General features: G+C 60.4%; 1 protein-coding gene across 7 annotated transcripts in view; it reads right to left on the reverse strand.

Moving 5' to 3' along the window:
• LHFPL2 (LHFPL tetraspan subfamily member 2) overlaps window positions 1-23,343 on the reverse strand; it is a 110,792-nt gene that overhangs the window by 64,358 nt on the left and 23,091 nt on the right. The window contains exon 1 of one of the 7 annotated variants that reach the window (XM_089312905.1): window positions 12,944-13,050. The exons of the other annotated variants lie outside the window; for them this stretch is intronic. The gene's annotated coding sequence lies outside the window, so the exon portion shown is untranslated. Of the gene's footprint in view, window positions 1-12,943; window positions 13,051-23,343 lie in introns of those variants that run through there. 7 annotated transcript variants of the gene reach the window in all.

Below are 23,343 nucleotides of genomic sequence, written 5' to 3' on the forward strand. Positions count from 1 at the left end.
ACGCTTAGTCTGCCAGGAGCCGGCCATCGCCACAGCCATTCCCTACACGCTGCAACCCTTCCTGAAAGTTCCCCTAGCGTGGCAAGAACTAAAGACAAGACACAGGAAGAAAACAAAACAAAACAAAAGAGACAAACCCACAAGTCAGCAGAACGTTTTACGTTACAGCATGGTGCAAACGTTAGATGATTTTCAAAACTGACGATTCATGCAGCCTTTGTTTGATTCTGGAAGGCCAAACATTCCACAATCACTAAATCACACGCAGAACGCACGGCCCCCAACGGCCAAAGAAGGAGAAGGAACAGCCGGCAGGGCCCCAGGGAGAGGACCCGGCTGGCCCGCCCCCGCACGCCGCCCACTCCCCTCTCCGGCCGGTGGCCAGCCAGCTCTCAGGACCACGGCGGCTTCCCGCCGGGAGTGCAGGGCAGCAGGCAGAGCCACGGGGCAGGCCCCGCCCCTGCTCAGCTCCGGGATTCTCCTTCCTGGAGACAGACTGTATTTTTAAAACAGGCTCTTCTATTTTCCTTACAGGCCGCTTCAAACCAAACATCTGAAATAATGAGTCACCTACTGGCGTGGATCCGAAGCACCAGGTCAAATGCAGTTCAGGCCACGCTGGTGTTCAGAGGCAGCCCCAGGAGGGCGAGTGGATAGAAACCTGCAAGGGCCTGCCACGCGGGGACGCCAGGTCCACCCTCCACCCCGGGCCTGCCATGGGGACGCCAGGTCTTTCCTCCGCCCCCGGCCACAGGGACGCCAGGTCCACCCTCTACTGCAGGGCCTGACGCAGGGACGACACATCTACCCTCCACCCCCGTCACGGGGACACCAGGTCCACCCTCCACCGCCGGGCCTGACGTGGGGATGCCACATCCACCCTCCATACCTCTGGGCCTGCTGCGTGGGGACGCCACGTCCACCCTCTACCCCTGGGCCTGCCGTGTGTGGGGATGCCATGTCCACCCTCCACACCTGCAGGCCTGCCACAGGGAAGCCACGTCCACCCTGCACACCTGTGGGCCTGCCATGGAGATGCCATGTCCACCCTCCACCCTCACACGTGCCACGTGGGGATGCCATGTCCGCCCTCCACCCGTGGGCCTGCTGTGGGAACACCACGTCCGCCCTCCATCCCCGGGCCTGCCGCTGACACCTCCCAGTGCTATTTGCTCACCGCCCCTCTCTGGAGGGGATTCCTACAAGGGGGTGCCACAGAACACACGCAGCCTTCCTTGTCCCTCACAAGGGTAGAGGTAGGGGAGGGGAAGGGGTGGGGCCAGGGCCAGGGCTAGGGATGGGGTAGGGATAGGGTTGAGGATGGGCACGGGGTAGGAATAGGGGTAGAGATGGGGTAAGGATAGGGCTAGGGATGGGGAGGGTGTGGGCTGAGGATAGGGGCAGGGGTACCCATAGGGATGGGGGGGCAGGAATGTGGTAAGGATAGGGATAGGGATGGGGTGGGTGTGGGCTGAGGATAGGGGCAGGGGTACCCATAGGGATGGGGAGGGGACAGGGATGGGGCAGGGATAGGGATGGGGTGGGTGTGGGCTGAGGATAGGGGGTGGGGTACCCATGGGGATGGGGAGGGGAGGGTTAGACTTGTCACGTCTGTGGCAGCGCAGGATGACGGGGGGCTTCAATGAGCAGCAGTGGTGCTGCGCGGTGGTGCTGTTACTCGTGGCTTCGTGTCTGTCTGTGACTGCTTCGTGTCTGTCTGTGACTGCACGGAGTGCAGTCTTGCACCAGTTACACACAGCAAGCAGCACTGTCCCTGCCACTCTGGGCTGTCGGGGGGACGATCACAGAGGTCAGGAAAAGCTACACGCCACCTCCACGTGGCACCACGTGACACCCCCTCCCTCCCAGGAGCGCGGCATCTGCAGTTACAGGCGGACAGATCCCACCTGAACGCCCAGAGAGGACGCACAGCTGAAGCCAGCATCTCAGGGTGGACAGAGCTGTCACTGCCCCAGACCGGCCTCCGGGGACGCGGGCTGCTCACAACCACACCCTTGTCGCTTGTGCTCACAGACGGCCTCAGGGAGCAGCGACACGGGCAGGAGTGAATGAATGAGTGAACAGAGGAAAGAAGGCATGCTTGAGTGGCACGGCCGTGAGACCGCTGAGCTCAGAGGATCTTCCTGGGGTCTCGCCGTGGCCAGGCTCCCTTTGACCTGGGGCTGTGCTTCTCAAACACAGCCGAGCTGTGACTCAGACAAGAACGGTGACCATTGCCGGCCTCCCTCGGCTTGTCGCCACCCTGCTGACTCACCCCGACTCTGCTCAGGGGTGGCGGCGGCCGGTGCCTGACTGAGGCGTCCACAAGTCAGGCGGAGCAAGACCCTGAGCAGGCAGCAGCCGTGCCTGGGCAGCAAAGCCGCACGCTGCTGACCGTGGGGACCCGGGGCACAAGCTCCTCTCTCCGTGACTGCGTCGATGGCTCACTGCCTCCTTCCCATTGAGCCACAAACCTTAAGGGGCTCCGAGCTCCCTGGCTCCACAGTCTGGAATTCATAGCCTATAAAACCAAAACGTAAACATTGAAGAGGAAATTCAATTTGCGATCAGCAACCAAATCAATCAAAAAGTAACTGAACACACCAAACAACAATTCCGAGAGCAAAGCAAACGCCCATGCCTGCTCTCGGCCACGGTCCCCCCACCACAGGCACCTGTGGGAGTGCAAAGCTCCCAGATGGCCCAGCCCCGGTGTGGAGAGGACCCCAGCCCAGAACGAGCACCCGGGACACACTGACCCAGTCCTGTGGAGCCTACGTCACAGCTTCTCCCTCAGACGGCAGCACTGCACTCAGCAATAAAACCTAAGGCTCCTCTTGTTTGTTTTCATTGTTCTCCCGATCCCAGAGTCTCTCTACTTGGGATATTTAACCTCTCCTCCTGCTGGAGAGAAGCAAGCAAACAGAGACCAAAGGCGCCAATGTGTACGTCACCGTGATGGCTTCATGCCACCATGGTGCGGGACCCAGCCAGCTGGCAGCATCCGGGGATCCTGGGCACACGTGCACCATGGGGCACCAGGATTCCAGCCAGGGCGCCGGGGTCCCCACACTCCAGGGATCTGAGGGCTCAGGCCTCTCCACTGTCACCAGCCAGCTTGTTAGAAATGCATTTTCCCGGGGTCCACCGCCCGCCCGCCCTATTCCAGGAAACACTTCTGTTACTCCCCCAAACCTGACCGCTGCCAGCTACCCACGCCGGACGCCATCTGCCAAAGAACGCTGCTGGCAACCCTGGCAGAGAGCAAGTACGGGTGGAGCACAGGGTGGCTTCACCACGTGCGGGCCATGGCGGGCTCACAGGTGCGCCAAGGCGCACGCCGGGCTCCAAGGAAAACACAGCAGAGCGCTGGAGCCCACACAGACCATGAGCTCACGCGCATTCGCAGAGGCTTCACATTCCTCCCGATGACATCACCCCTTTGTGAAGCCCGGTTTTTGGCAAACACTGTGACAAAAGGCCAAGTATCATCTGAAAATCAGTGCAGAGCCGGAAATGGGGCGGGGACCCACCTGACTCCAAGCTTCGGGCATGAGTATCTGAGAATGAAAGAGCCCTACCACTTTATACAACGTATTATTTTCTTTCCATGTATATGTATTCTCTTCAAGGGTCAATATGCTGTGAGGACATAAGTATTTACTAGGTTGCTGGTGCGTAATTACTTAATAAAAACTATTAGTACTTCTAGAAAAAAGCACCTGGGCCTGGGAGCCCAGCCACAGCCGCTGGGTCCCTGGAGATCCCCGGGCAGCCCCGGGAGGGAGTCGGTGGTGCCGGGGAGCTGCTCTCTGAACTCGGAATTAAAATCTGACATAAAAGCTATCAGCGTGGCAGACACTCCCCCAGAACCCTCTCCACCTAAGGTGCTGCCTCCCGAGGAAGTCCCAGGCCTGGGCCTCTGAGGCCGAGGCCTCTGCAGAGAGGGAGACGTGGATGTCCAAGCCCCCCCTCTCCTGAAGGGGGGTGGCGGTGGCCAGGGGGCGGGAAGCCCAAGAGGACTGCGCGAGGCCTGGGCGTTGCCGGCACTTCTTAGACTTCTAAGGCCGTAAGGCAGGGAGGTTTTGGTTAGCGTCACAGTCACGTGAAAGGTGCGACATTTACAAAACCCAGACAACTTCAAACTCCTGTCCCCTGGGCAGTGCAGGCCAGCGAAGGAAACAGAACGCTGGAAGGCCCATGTCTTTCTCAAATCCCCTGGTTTTTACCCAAGATGCTCCTGGTCAGTCCTGCAGAACTAGGGTCTCCCTGGAAGGTCTGTCCCCCTCACAGCGACCCTGCACCCCCATTCTCAGCTCCTGCACCCTCAGGACCTGCCCCGGGTGCAGGGGCCTGCCCCAGAACTCAGTGCGGGTCCCCCGAGGCCCTGCTCGGAGCTCTGCTGCTCGGGTCCTGGTCCCGGCACATGGAGCCGCTGTCACCCCCGAGCCCTGCGTCCCCGTAAGCCCGAGCTTACGGCCGGGGTCGGCGGAGATGCCAGCTTGGGCTCGGAGCGGTTCCTAACACACTGAACTTGCAGCCCGTGTGCTTAGCCCTCAGCTGTCTGATGAGCCCCCAGCAGGCAAAGTCTCCATGCCCCTGTGTGACAAGCACTGCTCTCGGCCAGGCGGGCGGCGCCACACTCAGGTCCTTGCCCTTCCAGCCGCCTCTTCTCTCCCATGCAGTCTCTCCAGGGGGCTCGGGAAGCGAATGGGAAGTAGCAGCCTGGAAGCGAGGCTGCAGAGCCCACACACCTCTGCAGGGCTCGCTCTCTGCAGAAGCCTGGCCCAGCAGGGAGAGGACGGAAGCCGCCAGCTCAGGATGCCTGCAGCAGCTGTGTTCACAGCAGCCGCAAACCGGCAAGGACCCCGCGGCCCCAGCACAGGGCAGCCCCAGCACAACAAGACACACCACATCACCAAATGCTAAGCTACGCAGCGTGAGCAGAGGGGGGGCCGGCGCTGTGGCGCAACGGCCAAGCACACCGGCATCCCATATGGATGCTGGTCCTGGCACTTCCAATCCAGCTCCCTGCTCATGGCCTGGGGAAAGCCGTGGAAGACGGGCCAAGCACTTGGGCCCCTGCACCCAGGTGGGAGACCTGGATGAAGCTCCTGGCTCCTGGCTTTGGCCTGGCTCAGCCCTGGCTGTTGGAGCCATCAGGGAAGTGAACAGTAGATGGAAGATCTCCCCAACCCCATCCCATCTCTCCCTCTAACTTTGACTTTCAAATAAATATGTCTTTTTTTTTTTTAAGCAGAATGTGCTTAACACAAATAAATGGGATGTAAAACTACACCAGTGCTCGATGTTTTACGTGCAATCATGGTACACACCACTGAAAACCCTAAGGCCCACAGGTCCAACAGAGAGAAGTGTGACTAGGACTTCAGTCCCTGCTCTCTGAGCTACCGCAGAAACACAGCCCCACGAGAAGTCAACCAGCGATCAGCATCAGCCTGCTGTGTCATCGAGCAGCCGGACCCGTGGCAGCAGGTGTGCTGTGTCATCGAGCAGCCGGACCCGTGGCAGCAGGTGCACAGCCTGCAATTCTGATCTCCGAGCCCCTGCTGTTGAAACACCCGTGCGCTCGGCAGCCGCGGAGGCTGGGTTTCCATCGGCTCCCGCACAGAGGGACGAGGCCGCTTCCCCGGCGCGCTGCTCACCACACATTCCTCCCTACTCCCTGTTTACTCTGCTCCTGAGCGCGAGCCCTCCAGACGCCTTTCATGCGAACCGCAGCACTAAGCCCTCGGATTAAAGGCACGGTGATTTCTCTAACCATGTACTTAATTTATGTTTGGGCAACGTGTTCACAGCATTTGCACGCCAGCAACTTGCTGAATGGCCCTGCACAAAACAGCGGGTCTGAAAAAGTCTTTCAAAATTTGATTTATCAGAAAATACGGCAGGAGACGTCCCTGGCTCCCCAGAAGAACACCCTGAGCAGGGGCTGGCGTGTGGCACAGCTGAAGCTGCTGCCTGCAATGCCCGCAGCCCAGCAGTGCCACTCCCAGTCCCGACGGCTCCTTGTCCACTCCAGCTCCCTGCTCATGCGCCTGGGAAAGCAGCAGATGACGGCCCAAGTCCCTGGGCCCCCGCACCACGTGGGAGACCCCCACAGAATTCTGGGCTTCTGGCTTTGGCCTGGACCAGCCCCCGCTGTGGCAGCTATTCGGAGAGAGAATCAGGGGATGGAAGATCTGTGCATGTGTTTCCACGAAGAATTTTAAAAACGAAAGAAAAGAAAGCGCCGTCCAGTCCACTGTGGCCTTCTAATGCCTGAGGCTCCACTTAGGTTTCACACGGTACGAGGAAGGGTGGCCTAACAGAGAGTGCCACAGCTGACTCCCCGTGTCCGCGTGGCACAATCAGGCGCCCTAGGACAGCAGCGTGACCTCCGAAGCCAGCTTGCCAGGCAAGAGGGGCAGGCGGGCTCCTGAGCAGGACAACCCGTGGCTGGGAGGGGCTGTGCTGTGGGCTGTCAATCATCCCGCCGCCATCTTTCAAGTCCTCTCCAGGATGGTGAGGCCCTCTGTGTTCTCGTCCCCCTTGGCCACATCACCTCCTGAAGGGATGGCATTCAGACAGGTCGCCAAGAGCACACACTGCCTGGTTCTCCGGTTTTGCTTGTTGTAAGAGATTTATTTATTTATTTGCTCACTTATGTACTTATCTGAAAGGCAGCATTACAGAGAGAGAGCCACAGACCTTCCACCCAGTGACTCACTCCCTCCAACCACAGGTCTCACTTCCCAAATGGCTGCAAAGGTCAGGGCTGGGCCAGGCCGGGTCCAGGAGCCAGGAGCGCCGTCCGGGTCTTCTACGCGGGTGGAAGGGTCCGGGGGCTCGGGCCATTTTCTGCCGCTCTCCCAGGTGCGTTAGCAAGGAGCTGGGTAGGAAGCGGAGTGGCGAGGGCACGAAGCGGAGCTCACGTGGGATGCCGGCATCGCAGGCAGTGGCTTAACCAGCAGTGCCACAACACAGGCCCCTGCAGTGCAGGCTATTAAGAAGGGAGAAAAGGCAGGCCCCACCGTAATTAACTCGTTCTTACTGATCTACTCCCTCCTCTGATCCGTCACAAAATTTAATTCAGGAATCAAGACCCAAGAACTTCCAGATTCATGATGTGTGGATTAATCATCTCTGCATCTTAACATTTCCCAGAAATGAATAAACCCAGAGCTGAAGCACCCCCATAGCACAGTGGGCAGGGGCCCCACAGCCAGCGTGAGGGCCTGCACGGCTTCTGTCCACCCCCATAGCACTGTGGATGGCGCGGGGGGGTGGGGGCACAGCCAGCGTGAGGGCCTGCACAGCCTCTGTCCACCCCCATAGCACTGTGGATGGCGCGGGGGGGTGGGGCCACAGCCAGGGAGAGGGCCTGTACAGCCTCCGTCCACCCCCCATAGCACAGTGGGCAGGGGCCCCACAGCCAGCGTGAGGGCCTGCACGGCCTCTGTCCACCCCCATAGCACTGTGGATGGCGCGGGGGGGTGGGGGCACAGCCAGCGTGAGGGCCTGCACAGCCTCTGTCCACCCCCATAGCACTGTGGATGACGCGGTGGGGGGGGCCACAGCCAGGGAGAGGGCTTGTACAGCCTCCGTCCATCCCCCATAGCACAGTGGGCAGGGGCCCCACAGCCAGCGTGAGGGCCTGCACAACCTCTGTCCACCCCCATAGCACTGTGGACGGGGGGGGGGGCACAGCCAGGGTGAGGGCCTGCACAGCTTCTGCCCAACCCCCATAGCACTGTGGACGGGAGGGGGGCCACAGCCAGGGTGAGGGCCTGCACAGCCTCTGCCCAACCCCCATAGCACTGTGGACAGGGATGGGGTGGGGGCGGTGGTCCACAGCCTGGGTGAGGGCCTGCATGGCCTCTGCCCAACCCCCCATAGCAGAGTGGGCAGGGGTCCCACAGCCAGGGTGAGGGCCTGCACGGCCTCTGCCCAACCCCCATAGCACTGTGGACGGGGGTGGGGGCAGTGGTCCACAGCCAGGGTGAGGGCCTACACGGCCTCTGTCCACCCCCATAGCACTGTGGACGGCGCGGGGGGGGGGCCCACAGCCAGGGAGAGGGCCTGTACAGCCTCCGTCCACCCCCCATAGCACAGTGGGCAGGGGCCCCACAGCCAGGGTGAGGACCTGCACAGCCTCTGCCCAACCCCCATAGCACTGTGGACGGGGGTGGGGGGTGGGGGCGGTGGTCCACAGCCAGGGTGAGGGCCTGCACAGCCTCTGCCCAACCCCCATAGCACTGTGGATGGAGGTGGGGGGTGGGGTGGTGGGGGGCACAGCCAGCCTGAGGGCCTGCACAGCCTCTGCCCAACCCCCCATAGCAGAGTGGGCAGGGGTCCCACAGCCAGGGTGAGGGCCTGCACGGCCTCTGTCCACCCCCCATAGCACTGTGGACGGGGTCGGGGGCCCACAGCCAGGGAGAGGGCCTGCACGGCCTCTGCCCATCCCCACAGCACTGTGGACGGGGTCGGGGTCCCACAGCCAGGGTGAGGGCCTGCACGGCCTCCGCCCGCTCCCCATCAGAGCAGGACTTCTCTCGTCATTCCTATCGGTAGCACACGCTGCCGAATCAGCCTCTCCAACACAAGGTTGGATGAGAGGAGAGCAAACGCGTCAGGTGTCTCCAGCACACAAGCTCCTGCTGCAACGCATGGCTGCTTCACCTCCCAGCTGCCCAAGTGCCCTGTGGCTGGGCACCGTGTCAGGCCAGGCTCCTCCAGGGAACAGAATCACACAGTCGCGGGGCCAGCGCTGGGATGGTCGCTCAAGCTGCCGTGTGGGACACCAGCAGCCAGGTGGGCGCTCGTTCGAGTCCCAGCTGCACCTCTTCCCACCCAGCTCCCTGCAAACAGCCTGGGAAAGCAGCGGAACACGGCCCTAGCGCTCAGCCTCTGCCAACCACGTGGGAGACCCAGATGGACTTCCAGGCTCCTGGCTTTGGCCTGGTCCAGCCAGGTTGTTTCAGTCACGTGGGGAGTGAACCAGCAGACAGAAGATCTCTCTGCCTCTCTCTCACTGAAGCTCTGCTTTTCAAATAAATTCAAAAAAACCTCAACAAGCCAGGTCCCTGAGATCCCAGTCTGGGGCCCAGTGACATGACACTGACCGGCCCTGCACCGTCTCCATGCCCTCATGGGGGTCGGGCACAGACGGGCATCCCCTAGTGGCAGGATTGAGAGTCCCCTCTCCAGAGACAAGGCGCTAGTTGCTGGTTGGTAGCTACAGAAATTCCCTGAACAGCCACAAAGGAGGATGCCCGTGTGGTGCCCCCGCGGCCGAGTCAGACCAAGCCGTGACCCATGGCGGGACAGCTGGCAAAGCGGTGCCTCAGGGTCCCCACAGCTTAGCACCAGCACACACAGGCAAGGGGGATCCAGCTGCTGGCAGGAATTCACCCAGAACGGGGCCTGTCCCCAGCTGCAGCCTGTGAGCCTGGCCCAAGGCTGGACAGCAGCACGAGCCCTTCCATCATCAGAGCCCCTCAGAGCCCCCCAGAGCCCCCAGGCCTGAGGACTCACCCGCCAGGCACAGCCAGGATGCTCGGGCACCACTCCCAGAGGGTCACCTTCTACCGTTCTGCCACGCCAACAAAGGATGATTGTCAACAGCAGTGGTCGAACGCCCAACGCTGTCACACGTGCGGCAGAGCCAGGGAAGCCCGTGTTTCCAGTCCAACTTGAACACACACGTGGACCCGCTCGCCAAGGCTTCACAGACCAGAGAGAGAGGCTGGCCACTCCCACGTGCCACGTGAGTTTACGAAGAGAACCAGGCTGGCAGCCGCGCCCACCGCTTACCTAGTCGCTGGTTACTGGGAGCCCTGGACGCCAGCCCCAGGAGCAGGCAGGGAGCCTCAATGCACAACCCCTGGGGCAGGAAAGAAAGCTCCTTAAGAGACACAGGACCGCCTTATCACCATCACAGCTCCAGAGTACAAAGCCAGAGAGCTGCAGCCAAGGAGCAGGCCCAAGTTTCAGGTGACACTGGGGACTGCAGCGGGTCAGGGAGATAAGGTTCAAAGGGGCGGAACAACAGGTCATTAATCCTCTGGGCCTGGCCAACATTCTAGAAGAAACCAGAGCCTGCTGCCCAGAAATGCTCCAGGGCTTACTCGGGGGGTTACACCTTCAAAGAAGAACTCCGGTTCTCCAACTCCCTATCAGGTAACGAAATAGCATTTTCGACTTTTACTGCCAAGAAGTCCTCCTGGGTAAAGTGTTAGGAGCCACAGGAGACTGGGACAGACTGTCCAAAACAGAGGCCATTAGGGGCGCTCTTTCGACTATGTAACGTCCAGGTGACAACATCTCACAAAGTCAGGAAATGGTAGGCACACGAGGGTCACCCCCGGAAAAACGCACGCGGCAGGCAGAGTCCTGGATTCTAGCTTCTGAAGCTGCAAAACCAGCCCTCAGACCTCTCCCTCCTAGTTACACAAGCTCCGTGTGCCAGAAAAGGAAAGCACCTGAAGTTCGGGACATTTCATCATTTCAGACCACAGCGCAACGGGCGGGCAGCACGCGGCGCGAGGACGGTAAACGCCGGAACGTGGCCCTGCCCCGGGCAAGCCGCTCGGCAGCGTCATGGGCACAGCCCCGTGGTGGCCGGCCGCAATCCGCTCACCGCACGTGCTCAGTAAGACAAGGGCCGGCGGGGAGGCTCGACTGAGCCCGAGGCACCACTGTGACTGAGGGAGAAATCCGCAGATTCGGGCCAGTGGCCACTCTGGTTACTCTTCAGACACGACAAGGGGTGTCCCCACATCTGAGTGCAGGCTGCAGGCCGCGGGCACCATCTCTCTCACACGCTGTCTGCGCACCATCTGAGCTTTCTACAAATCAGCACAGCTCTCGAACAATGCAACGGAAACCAGAAAACAGCTCCTTTTACTTTGCCGCAAAGTCACCGACTTTCTAAGGAGAGGTCGACAGGCCTCCCTCCCTGCTCTCGGCGAAGTCACTGATGCCGCCTGACCTGCCCCAGGCTGTGTGCCGGGGTCACCTCCCCCGCCTGGCACAGCTACCTGAATGAGTCAAGACAACACTGACCTGCCCAGCACAGCGTCCCCCAGGCCTCCCTGCAGGAAAACAGCCCAGGGCAGGAGCCTCACAGCGGGGTGTGGGTGCAGAGAGCTCAGAGAAGGGAGGGAGAGCCAGGGAGTCAGCATGCCCTGGGCCGGCTCCTGTTCTCCACGATGCAGCAGCCGGGGAGAGATGGGGTCTGGAGCCGCAGATGTGCCCCCTGCACACAACAGGGAACCAGGGAGCCACTGCCCCCAGGCATGTAGGGGAGGAGGGGCGGGCAGAGGGCCCCCTTCCTAGGCTTCCCTTATTCCCAACACTCAGGCATCAGCAAGGCCTTGATAAGCAACAGGGCGGCTCATCTAAACACAAACAGGCTCAGAGGGCCCTCGCTGCCCCTCCCCCCTGCATTCCTGACCCACTCTTAATCCACAGACAGTGCAGGGAGGGTGGTAGGGAGGGCAGCAGCATGTGACGCAGCAGGTGCAGAGACGGCGCGGTGGTCAGAGCACCCTCAGGGCTTCCCCAGACGCTGCTCTGTGCTCTGCTCCCCGAGGGACCCACAGCCCTGGCATCACACAACAAAAGGTCATTCACGCTGGGAGCCGGCAAACAGACGGAGGAGCCACAAAGTCTTTCCAGTCTCAGACCAAATCCAGCCCAATGCCGGCATCCATCAGGCAGGCGAGGTGGCTGTGCCGGGCCCGCAGGGGTGGGGGCTGGTGGAGGATGACGCCCATCGTCAACATCTGTGTCTGGCCGGGGAGAGCCACGGTCCAACCGGGACCCCAGCGGCTCCCAGGCTCGGCACTCAGTCCCTCACACCCCGGGGCCCGGGAGGCGAGGCTGAACCAGGACCCCCGTGCCCTGCCACATCCCCCCTCCCCACTGTGCCCCAGCCCATGGCCCAGGAGGCAAGGCTGAGCCTGCAGCAGGGGCTGGAGCGTTGGGGAAGGCTGGAAAGGGAAGCTTGGGGTTGGAGGAGGAAGGGGATGTCAGGCCAGGAGAACCCTAAACAATGGTGGGTACAGCCAAGATGGCTCCCATCGCAGGGCGGAGCCTGCAGCATGCACGCACACGCACACGCACACACACACGCACCACGCACTCAGGCACACGCGGGCAGCAGTCACCTGCCCTGCACCCGTTCCCTGGCCCCACGCTAGTCTGAAACGGGCAGATGACAGACACCTACGTGTCAGGTGTGGCAAAGCGCCTGGCAACGCAGGCCTGCAGGTCAGTCACGGCTCGGCTCCCGCCCTCAAACTCTGAGCTCCGGGAACGTCTCAGCGGGCCGGGGGACTTCACACAGATAGAAACGTCACCCCCTTCTCGCACAAACCCCCCACAGAAACAGCCACCGAAGCAGACCAGTGAGCGCAGAGCGGCTGACGGTGAACGACCGTCCCCGCCGGAGCCGCGTTCCCAGAGCCTCTCCGACAGAGCGCACGGCCCGGGAGGAGGAGGAGCGGCATCCGAGCCCGGCTCAGCCACCCAGGAGCTTCGTCCGAGAGCAACGGCGAGAATCAGACGTCAACCAACACGAATCACGGGTTGCAAGCGTGAGCGAGGACGCAGGGTGCACGTCCTGGTCACTAGGGCAGCCTCGGCACCGAGCACCCTCCACGGCGCCAGCCCCCGGAGCCAGGGCTGTGGAGCAGGGGCCCGCCCTGCCGAGCCCTCACGGCCGGCACCTGGGGGCTCGGGCACTCCGACGCCCGGGCAGCAGGCTGCAGCCCACGGAGGCTCACCCGACCCCTCGGGGAGTGCCCCCCACATGCACATGTGTGCTGCCCCACAGCTGCAAGTGACCCCGCCAAGATGGCTTCCGGGCCTTCTGCCGCACAGCAGAGCCAGGCGTCAGTCACATCCCTGCTCTGCCACTCAGGGTGGTGACACTTACACAAGGCTGGCACTCGGGGTCCAGCACCCATGCCACAGCCGTGCAGACGCGCAGTGAACGCACACACAGCGTCTGGTGCTCGGCGGATGCCAGTCATCCCGCCCCTTCCTGCCTTCGGTTCTGGGGCTGAACTGTGTGCCTCCATTCAGAAAGGACGTTCCACGGGGAAGTCACCCGGAGACAAAGGCCAGCCGGCGTGCCGCAGGCAGAGCTGGGGCTCCAAACCCAGCTCCGCGACTCGCTGGTCGCAGGACGCCGGAAAGCTGTCCAACCTGTGACTCAGACTCAGGAGGTCAAACACTGGGGCGGGATTGTTCCCGTCCATCAGAGGAGCCCTCAGAGTCCCGGGGCGGGAGTAAGCAACCGTCAGAGCCTGGCCCTGGCCGCCATCCCGCGTGGGGCCCTGTCACAGCGCTCTTTCCAGTCACCAGAGAGCACCGCACAGCAGCTGAGGCAGGTCTCGCAGGCCGCGCCCGCCGGCTCATGTTGGTTTTGGCACGGGCGCTGCTGGAAACATCAGTGGATGACAGGGTTTGGCTCAAAGCTGTGGATGCCTTCGTGGGTTCAACAGGCTGAGACAGCGCTGGCCAGAGTCCGGGCTGCTGACGTGCAACGGCCGGGGCAGCCCGACCTGCTCTGCTGGGGGGCTGGCGGAAGGAGCGAGACCACCGCCACCGGCCCCCAGGGAGGCAGGTCCAGCAGCCGAGGGAGGCCTCTCCCCCATCCCCACTGGGTCCCGGCGCGAGGTCGGGGGAAACAGCCACTGAGCTCTCTCCTCGCCTGCTCCAGGAGCACCTGGCCTTCTAGGAAAAGCTCAGTCATTTCAAGGAAACAGTCTACTTGCCGGCTCCCACCCTAGAACTGGGAAAACGGGCCTAAGTCAGAGGGTCCTTCCGAGAGTCTGTGGAGAGATAAAAACCTCAAGTTCCTTGTGCAAAAGCGTCCTGGAATCCGGGCCTACGAGGGCCTTCCAAAAGTTCATGAAAAACAGGCACTACGACAAGTCGTGCACGGACCTGAGGGCAGCGCGGCACGGCCATCAGCTCATCTTGTAATTCCCTTCCCCCCCGACTTCCGGAAGCACCCTCACGGCTGCCAGTATCTGCCACTCACACACCGCGTCTGCTGGACGCCGCACTCCACCCACTGCACCGCCAGCCTGAGGAACAGTCACGCCTTCAGGAACTAATCTAAGATCGCTCGGCTACATTGGAACTAAAAACTGTCCTGAAACCTGCAGACACAAAGACTCGGAAGGGAGACGGGAGAGATTTATTTTTTCTTGCAGCAACTCCCGACGCTCATGGGGTGCCAGCAGCTGCTCCGGCCGCCTGACGGACACAGAAACCCCGAGGCACGGTCAGCTCCAGCTTACAGATGGGCAGGCCGAGGCAAAGGGCCTTCACGGGCGATTCCATGCCCAGCTGCGGGGCCTGGGGTCCAGAGGGCTCCCGGTACCACCTGCGTATCTTAGCACCAAAGACTGGCAAAACCTTGGCACCAGCACCCCAGGAGTGACGCCTGTGCGGTCCTGCTCCCCAGTCCCTGACAGCCGCGGGCAGGCCGCCCCTCCCATATCCAAAGACCCTTGGGGTGGAGGTGCTGCGGGGGACCGTGCTGTGGGGAGTCCTCCTGCCTCAGCTGAGAACCGTTAGAGCAAACAGAAAACGACAGCAAGAAATCCCTGTTGGCAGGCGCAGAGGGAGGGAGGGAGACTGGAGAGCCTGGAACGAGCTTCCTCCCTGTCCTGCCGCCTTGAACCCCATGCCGCAACACTGGCAATGGCACCAAAGCCCACCAGGGCTCAGCAGCTAACAGAAAACTTCCCACACCAACCCAAATATGGTAAGTGTTCTGGAGCTGGCTTTCCATGAACCGTCAGCTCAACGCTGCCCGCTAAGGACAGACCAGACACACCGTGGGCAGGACGTCCCCTGGGCAGCAGCAGGGCCTGGTCTGAAGGCCACTGTGAAAGGAGGGTCCCATCTGGACTCAGAACTAACCAGGGCCTGACCCCATGGGCCGCTCACCTGGCCCCAGAGGCAGAATAACGCACAGGGCCAAGCTGAACCAACGCCCTCCCGCCTCCCTCTCTTCCTGCACCTGTAGACGATGCCTGTAGGTCCTCCAGCTGGACGGCTGCATTGCACAGGGGCCACCTTTGCCGAGCTGTGCCTGCACCTGGAGCTGGAGGCGCCCAGAGGCGCTCACGCTCCCGGGCTTACAGAAGCACCGGGGACCCCTGCCACTTGCCCCCCACTCCCACCTCCAGCCCCCTGCCCATCCTCCACTCCCTGCGCAGGTCCACGCGACCTTCCCAGGGCTCCTGCCAGCCCTGCTTACCTGGACTGGCCTCCGAAGACACTTTCCACGAAACCGGAGGCCAGCAAGCCGAGAAGCCCGAGGAGTGCACATCCCAGTTCTGAGCACCACGCACACACGTGCTCACGTTCCCTGAGCCCCGGCCTGGTGCCGACTGATCCCACAGAGGACGGAGAGGACAGCCAGCCACTCCCATGGCGGGCACTCTCCCACCGGTGCAACCTCAGCACTGCCATGCCTGGGCCTGTGGCCACCACACCAGCCCAGGGGCCCCGGGGAGGGGTGGGGGCTGCGGGTCAGTTCCGAGTTTCCTCAAGCAAACCCTGGCTTCTGGGAGAAGGCAAAGCTGAAGGGGCCCCGGTGTCTTCTGACAGTGGTCACTGTGCTACTTCTAAGGTCCCTCGAGTTCCAGTGGGGCCAGCATGGGGGCACAGCGGGCAGAGCCACGGCCTGCAATGCCGCCATCCCCTATGGGTGCCAGTTCATGTCCTGGCTGCTCTGCTTCCGATCCAGCTCTCTGCTGTGGCCTGGGAAGGCAGTGGAAGATGGCCCAAGTCCTTGGGCCCCTGCACCCACATGGGAGACCCGGATGGAGCTCCTGGCTTCAGCCTGGCCCAGCCCTGGATGGTGCAGCCATCAGCAGCTGGAAGCTCTCGCGCTTTCTCTCGCTTTCTCTGTAATTCTGCTTTTCAAATAAATAAATAAATATATGAAAGGCAAATAAATCTTAAAAAAAAAAATTGTTCCAGCAAGTGCACATGCACACGGAAGCTGCCAGCTCTGCTATAAGGAAGGCGGGGTTTGAGTAATTTCCCCCGCCCCGCTGGCTAACAGCACACGCGTGTGCGCCTCTGTACCCGCGTCCACACGGAGAGCTGCTCGCCTGCAGGACTCGCACCCAGGAGCGCGCTGACACCAGCCCTGGATGCAGACAGCCCCAGTGCGTGTGCGTGGTGTGAGCACCTGTGAGGCCGTGCAAGCGGTGAACTTCTGAGGCTCCACGAAGCGGCTCTGGGCCAGGGCACCAGCTGACCCCACCCCAGACCAGGGCTACCTCACCTGTTTCCACTGGTGTCTCGGTATTCACGTATGACATTTGGTGATGGCTTCCTAGACTGAGCCACAGAGGCATGGGGGTCAACAGGGCAGGCCAGAGCTTGTACACAGCCCTGACGGTCCACCACAGTTCTTCAGCAAGAACACACACCCTTTCTCAAGAAGCTTCTAGAACCAGAGAGGCTGGCTTAGCTTTTTAGGAGTCATCTACAGTGACAGTTTCTGTCTCCTATTTTGTGGGTCAGGTGGCAAGGACAGGAGTCGTGGTGGGTGTCCAGCTGGTGCCGGGCTGGGCTGGGGGACTCAAGGCCAGCGGGGCAGCTGGAAGGCTGGGTTAGGTGGACACTGTCCAATGGAGAGCGACACGTGGCCCCTCTTGCCACATGGTCTTAGGGTTGTCACACTTCTTAAATGGCGGCTCAGGGCTCAAAGACACAAAAACTGTACAATCTAGCTTAGAAAGTCACTCAGCACATGTGTGTGGCACTCCACGTGTGCGCAACACTTCACATGTCACATTCCACATGTGACACTCCATGTGTCATGTTCCATGTGTGCCACATTCCATGGGTGTCATGTTTCACATGTGTCACGTTCCGTGTGTTATAGTCCACGTGCCATGTTCCACGTGTCACGCTCAACGTGTGTCACTCTGGGTCAGCATGGACATGCCACCCAGATTCAAGGAAGGAGCCCTGCTGTGCCATCCAGAACTTCTCCAGCCACACGGTATGAAAAACAGCCCCACACAGGACACAGGTCACATGCACTGCGCCGTGACCATGTGCCCTCCAAATGGCCATTTAGAAAAACAGTCACAATGGCGTGGTTATGACCCGGCCGGAGCCCCACTGTCCATGACAGACTGTGCACAGACAGGGCCGGGGCAACAACAGCCACGTTCCCCACGCAGCTCGGTCCCGGCGGAGTCCACAGCGGCCACCTCCGTCCAGAAGCAGCAGACTTGCCCAGTGCGTCAGCCTGAGTGTCCCCACGTCACCCAGCACGCCCCACACTTGCCACGCCTCAGCGTCTCTCCTGTACCCACTCAGCCACTTTCAGACAAGGGTTTCAGGCTGAGGTCGCCAAGCGAGGAGCAGAGGAGGGTCCCCCGTCACCCTCATACCCCATCTCACACCAAGGCAGGACTCCCAGGGTGGACACTCTGGCCTCTTCCAGCCCCCAGAACACATTACCGGCAATGTCTGGAGAGGGTTTTCATCATCGAGACAGACATTCGGGAGGTGAGAGGTATCCTAGCCATGCGGCCGGCAGAAGCCAAGGATGCTGCCCAAGACAGCACCGGACAGCGCCCACTATAAAGAACTGCCCCGGGTGGCGCTGTGGCACAGCCAGGTAAGCCGCTGTCTGTGAGGTCGCTTCCCACACGGGCACTGGTTTGTGTCCCAGCTGCTCCATGTCTGATCCAGCTCCTTGCTCATGTGCCTGGGAAAGCAGTGGCAAATGACCCAAGTGTTAGGGCCTCTGTACCCACGTGGGAGAGCTGGATGGAGTTCCAGACTCCTGGCTTAGGCTTAGCCCAGTCCTGGCTGCTGGGAGCATTTGAGGAGTGAACCAGCAGAGGGAAGATCTCTCTAACTCTGCCATTAAACACACCTTTTTTGAAAAGCAAGGAACAGTCTGGCGCAGAGGGCCAGCAGGGCGGAGGCCAGCATGGGTCCACCTGAGCAGAGCAGGGCGCTGGGCAGCTGTGCTTACGTCAGCATCTCCCTCCCAGTTTCTGAGCCACACCCGGGCGGTTTAATCTTGGAGTTAAGCACACCCAGGCTGAGGTCCCCTGAACTCTCCTACTCCAAGTCTAAAAGCCATAATTCTCATGGTGGGGCAGCTCTTGAACGACCCCAGAAAGAGCCCCCTGCGGTGGAGACGGCCCCATCTCTCCAGCAACACCGCACGTGGCCACCCCGGAGGGAGCAGTCCTCAGCGGCTCCCGCGGGCTCGGGTCTCCGGCTGCTTTACCCACTGAGCTGAAATGCGTGTGCGGGGCCCCGGCAAACCAGGGCTTCTCAGAGCGCTGCCCCTCCACCTGCCCTCGGCCTGCGTGACAGCAGCACAGCTGGGGCCGCAGGCCTCGGTCCTGCGGCCAGACACAGCCAACCCTGCCACCTGTCCCCTCTGGGACACAGCTGCTGGCCAGCCCGCCAGCCCGCAGGAGCCTCGCGCCCTCCCCACTGGGTTTGGGCAGCCTCGCTTTGGTTCATGCTTACACTTCTAGGCTGCCAAGCTCCCAGACAGAAAACACCATTCACAAACCCTCCCTTCACCTTTGGGGAGCTCCCGGGAGTCGTTTTTACTGGGTCTCTTCCGCCGCAACTCTGGAAAGCTATTTCCTATTTCCAAACATTAATTGCTATTTTCCTCTCAAAACAAGGTTTCAACGACACCGATACGTGGTGCACAAAACCGCAGCTCCCTCGGCGGAATAAATCACTCCCCGGGCTGGCGCGAAGGCAGGGCAGGACCGGCCGTGTGTGCTGGGCCGCTCCTGTCCCAGGACGAGAACGGAGTTTCAGCTCTGCCTTCCCCCTTCTAGCTGAGACCTTGGCCCAAGCATGACCGGCAGCATCCCACAGAGCAACCGTGCCCCAGCCAGGAGGCGCATCTCCCAGAGACACCCACCCTCGGCAAATCTGAACCCCGGGGCTGACGTCATTCCACAGATGATCTCTGTCACTCCTGCCCAAGTGCACAGCCCAGCAGTCCGTGGGTCCCAGAAAAAAATGACACCAGCTTCCAGAGGCCGTATGCAGCAGGAGGTGGCGCAGCTCTGGGGAGCCCTGGGGGGCCAGCGTCACGAGCCAGGGTCCCAGCATGCTCGGGCACCTGGGCCGAGCGGTGACGACCAAGCAGAACCCTCCGGGGCTGCTCACAGCAGCCTTGCTCCTGTTCTGATGGAGGTGACACTGCCCTGCAGTATGACCCCAAGACACTGCACACACAGTCCATGCTGCTGGGCAGTTTCAGCCCCGCCTTGGGTGGTGGCAGGGCAGGGCTGTCGGCCCAGCCACCTCGTGCTCCAAATGGCCTGCCTGCCACTCACTCGTGCTTCTTGCCTGGTCAAACGTTTAGAGGCTGCATAATCACCAGCAAGATCTCACCCAGCGTATTTAATCATTAACCTGTCCAACCCACAGACAGGCACGGGGAGCCAGCCGCTTGGGGGCACAGCCCAGCCCCACAAAGGACCAGAAGGTGACAGGGACAGTCCTGGCCAGGAGGCCTGGCAGCAGGATGGGGTCCTCTAAAGAGGACGGTGGCAATGGTCTGGAAAAAGGGCACAGGGTGTGTGGGAGGGGGAGAATCATCTGGAAAATGACAGGCAACATACCTGAAGAGGGTGGGACAATACAGACCTCTGTACAAAGTGACAGGGGACATACATGAAGAGGGTGGGACAGTGCAGACCTCTGTACAAAGTGACAGGGGACATACATGAAGAGGGTGGGACAGTGGAGACCCCTGTACAAAGTGACAGGGGACATACATGAAGAGGGTGGGACAGTGGAGACCCCTGTACAAAGTGACAGGGGACATACATGAAGAGGGTGGGACAGTGCAGACCTCTGTACAAAGTGACAGGGACATGCATGAAGAGGGTGGGACAGTGCAGACCTCTGTACAAAGTGACAGGGGACATACATGAAGAGGGTGGGACAGTACAGACCTCTGTACAAAGTGACAGGTGACATGCATGAAGAGGGTGCGACAGTGGAGACCTCTGTACAAAGTGACAGGGGACACATGAAGAGGGTGGGACAGTGCAGACCTCTGTACAAAGTGACAGGGACATACATGAAGAGGGTGGGACAGAGCAGACCTCTGTACAAAGTGACAGGGGACATGCATGAAGAGGGTGGGACAGTGCAGACCTCTGTACAAAGTGACAGGGGACACACATGAAGAGGGTGGGACAGTGCAGACCCCTGTACAAAGTGACAGGGGACATACATGAAGAGGGTGGGACAGTGGAGACCTCTGTACAAAGTGACAGGGGACATACATGAAGAGGGTGGGACAGTGCAGACCTCTGTACAAAGTGACAGGGCACACACATGAAGAGGGTGGGACAGTGCAGACCTCTGTACAAAGTGACAGGGCACACACATGAAGAGGGTGGGACAGTGCAGACCTCTGTACAAAGTGACAGGGGACATACATGAAGAGGGTGGGACAGTGCAGACCCCTGTACAAAGTGACAGGGACATACATGAAGAGGGTGGGACAGAGCAGACCTCTGTACAAAGTAACAGGGGACATGCATGAAGAGGGTGGGACAGTGCAGACCTCTGTACAAAGTGACAGGGGACATACATGAAGAGGGTGGGACAGTGCAGACCTCTGTACAAAGTGACAGGGGACACACATGAAGAGGGTGGGACAGTGCAGACCCCTGTACAAAGTGACAGGGGACATACATGAAGAGGGTGGGACAGTGGAGACCTCTGTACAAAGTGACAGGTGACATGCATGAAGAGGGTGGGACAGTGCAGACCTCTGTACAAAGTGACAGGTGACATATATGAAGAGGGTGGGACAGTGCAGACCTCTGTACAAAGTGACAGGGACATGCTTGAAGAGGGTGGGACAGTGGAGACCCCTGTACAAAGTGACAGGTGACATACATGAAGAGGGTGGGACAGTGCAGACCTCTGTACAAAGTGACAGGTGACATGCATGAAGAGGGTGGGACAGTGCAGACCTCTGTACAAAGAGCAAGTGCCTGCAGAGCGACCACAGAGCCTCTCGCCTGCTCCACTCCCTGCTCTGCCCTGGGGGGAAATGGTGCCCACCACCACACACCAGTGCACCCTGCGTGAGGAAACCTCCAGTGGGCTGCTCTCCCGGATTTTTTATGGCAGGTGAGAACCCTGCCACCAGAATGTCAGCACGTTTCTGCATTTAACCCCGTGAACACGACCATCACCAGATCCCTTCTGTGGACGTGTTTTGCACCACCGCGGTCAGGGGCTCCCACTGATGACTACACAGCCCCAGCACGGAGCAGCGTGGGAACCGACATGTCACGTGCAGGGAGCACGGACGCTGTGCCTGCTGCAGAGGCAACACTGAGCACTTCTCACTCAGCACGGTCCAGCCACAGCACACGTGCCTGCTGCAGCGTGTGTGCCTGCCACAGTGTGTGATCCTGCCACAGTGCGTGTGCCTGTGCACACTGTACTACTGCACGCATTCCCACCACAGTGCCTGTGCACACTGTACTACAGCACGCGTTCCCACCACAGTGCCTGTGCACACTGTACTACAGCACGCGTTCCCACCTCAGCCACTGTGCACACTGTACTACAGCACGCGTTCCCACCACAGTGCCTGTGCACACTGTACTGCAGCACATGTTCCCACCACAGTGCCTGTGCACACTGTACTACTGCACGCATTCCCACCACAGTGCCTGTGCACACTGTACTACAGCACGTGTTCCCACCACAGTGCCTGTGCACACTGTACTACTGCACGCATTCCCACCACAGTGCCTGTGCACAGTCACTACAGCACGCGTTCCCACCACAGTGCCTGTGCACACTGTACTACAGCACGTGTTCCCACCACAATGCCTGTGCACACTGTACTACAGCACGCGTTCCCACCTCAGCCACTGTGCACACTGTACTACAGCACGCGTTCCCACCACAGTGCCTGTGCACACTGTACTACAGCACGCGTTCCCACCTCAGCCACTGTGCACACTGTACTACAGCACGCGTTCCCACCACAGTGCCTGTGCACACTGTACTGCAGCACATGTTCCCACCACAGCCCCTGTGCACACTGTACTACAGCACGCGTTCCCACCACAGTGCCTGTGCACACTGTACTGCAGCACATGTTCCCACCACAGTCCATGTGCACACTGTACTACTGCACGCATTCCCACCACAGTGCCTGTGCACAGTCACTACAGCACGCGTTCCCACCACAGTGCCTGTGCACACTGTACTACAGCACGCGTTCCCACCACAGTGCCTGTGCACACTGTACTACAGCACGCGTTCCCACCACAGTGCCTGTGCACACTGTTCTACTGCACATGTTCCCACCACAGTCCATGTGCACACTGTACTACAGCATGTGTTCCCACCACAGTGCCTGTGCACACTGTACTACAGCACGCGTTCTCACCACAGTGCCTGTGCACACTGTACTACAGCACGTGTTCCCACCACAGTGCCTGTGCACACTGTACTACAGCACGTGTTCCCACCACAGTGCCTGTGCACACTGTACTACTGCACGTGTTCCCACCACAGTGCCTGTGCACACTGTACTACAGCACGCGTTCCCACCACAGTGCCTGTGCACACTGTACTACAGCACGCGTTCCCACCACAGTGCCTGTGCACACTGTACTACAGCACGTGTTCCCACCACAGTGCCTGTGCACACTGTACTACAGCACGCGTTCCCACCACAGTGCCTGTGCACACTGTTCTACTGCACATGTTCCCACCACAGTCCATGTGCACACTGTACTACTGCACGTGTCCCGCCGCAGTGCCTGTGCCCACGGCACACTGCCGCTACAGTGCTTGTGCCCATATCACCTGTTCACACTACGACTCTCAATATGCGTTCCGCTATGCGTTCCACCGGCAGGCGTTCCCCATAGCCGCACCACCTATTCCTACTTCGTGTACCCGCTACAGCCCACATTCCCGCCACAGCTTTCCACTGCAGGGCGCGTTCCCACTACAGTGTCAGGTTTGTCTTCCTGAACCATCTCTGCAGACGCTCAGGGCTCACAGCCCAGAGGCGTGGCCTCCCCACTGTCTTGGTTTGTCCTTTCCCGCATGCCTTAGAATCCCACTTTTCCCACCTGTAAGCAGATGAACTAGACTTTTCCAAATAAGCTATATTTGAAACCAGCATGCACATATTCTTAATTTGTTCCTATTTGCACACAGAATCTTCTGGGTCCAAATAACATTAACTACCAAGTTCTCCATGCACACCACACGTAAGGGCCAGCTCACAAGCCTGACGGC

This window comes from Oryctolagus cuniculus, chromosome 14 (assembly GCF_051225735.1).
Source record: "Oryctolagus cuniculus isolate XC-2025 breed Fujian yellow rabbit chromosome 14, ASM5122573v1, whole genome shotgun sequence".
Taxonomy (NCBI): domain Eukaryota; kingdom Metazoa; phylum Chordata; class Mammalia; order Lagomorpha; family Leporidae; genus Oryctolagus; species Oryctolagus cuniculus.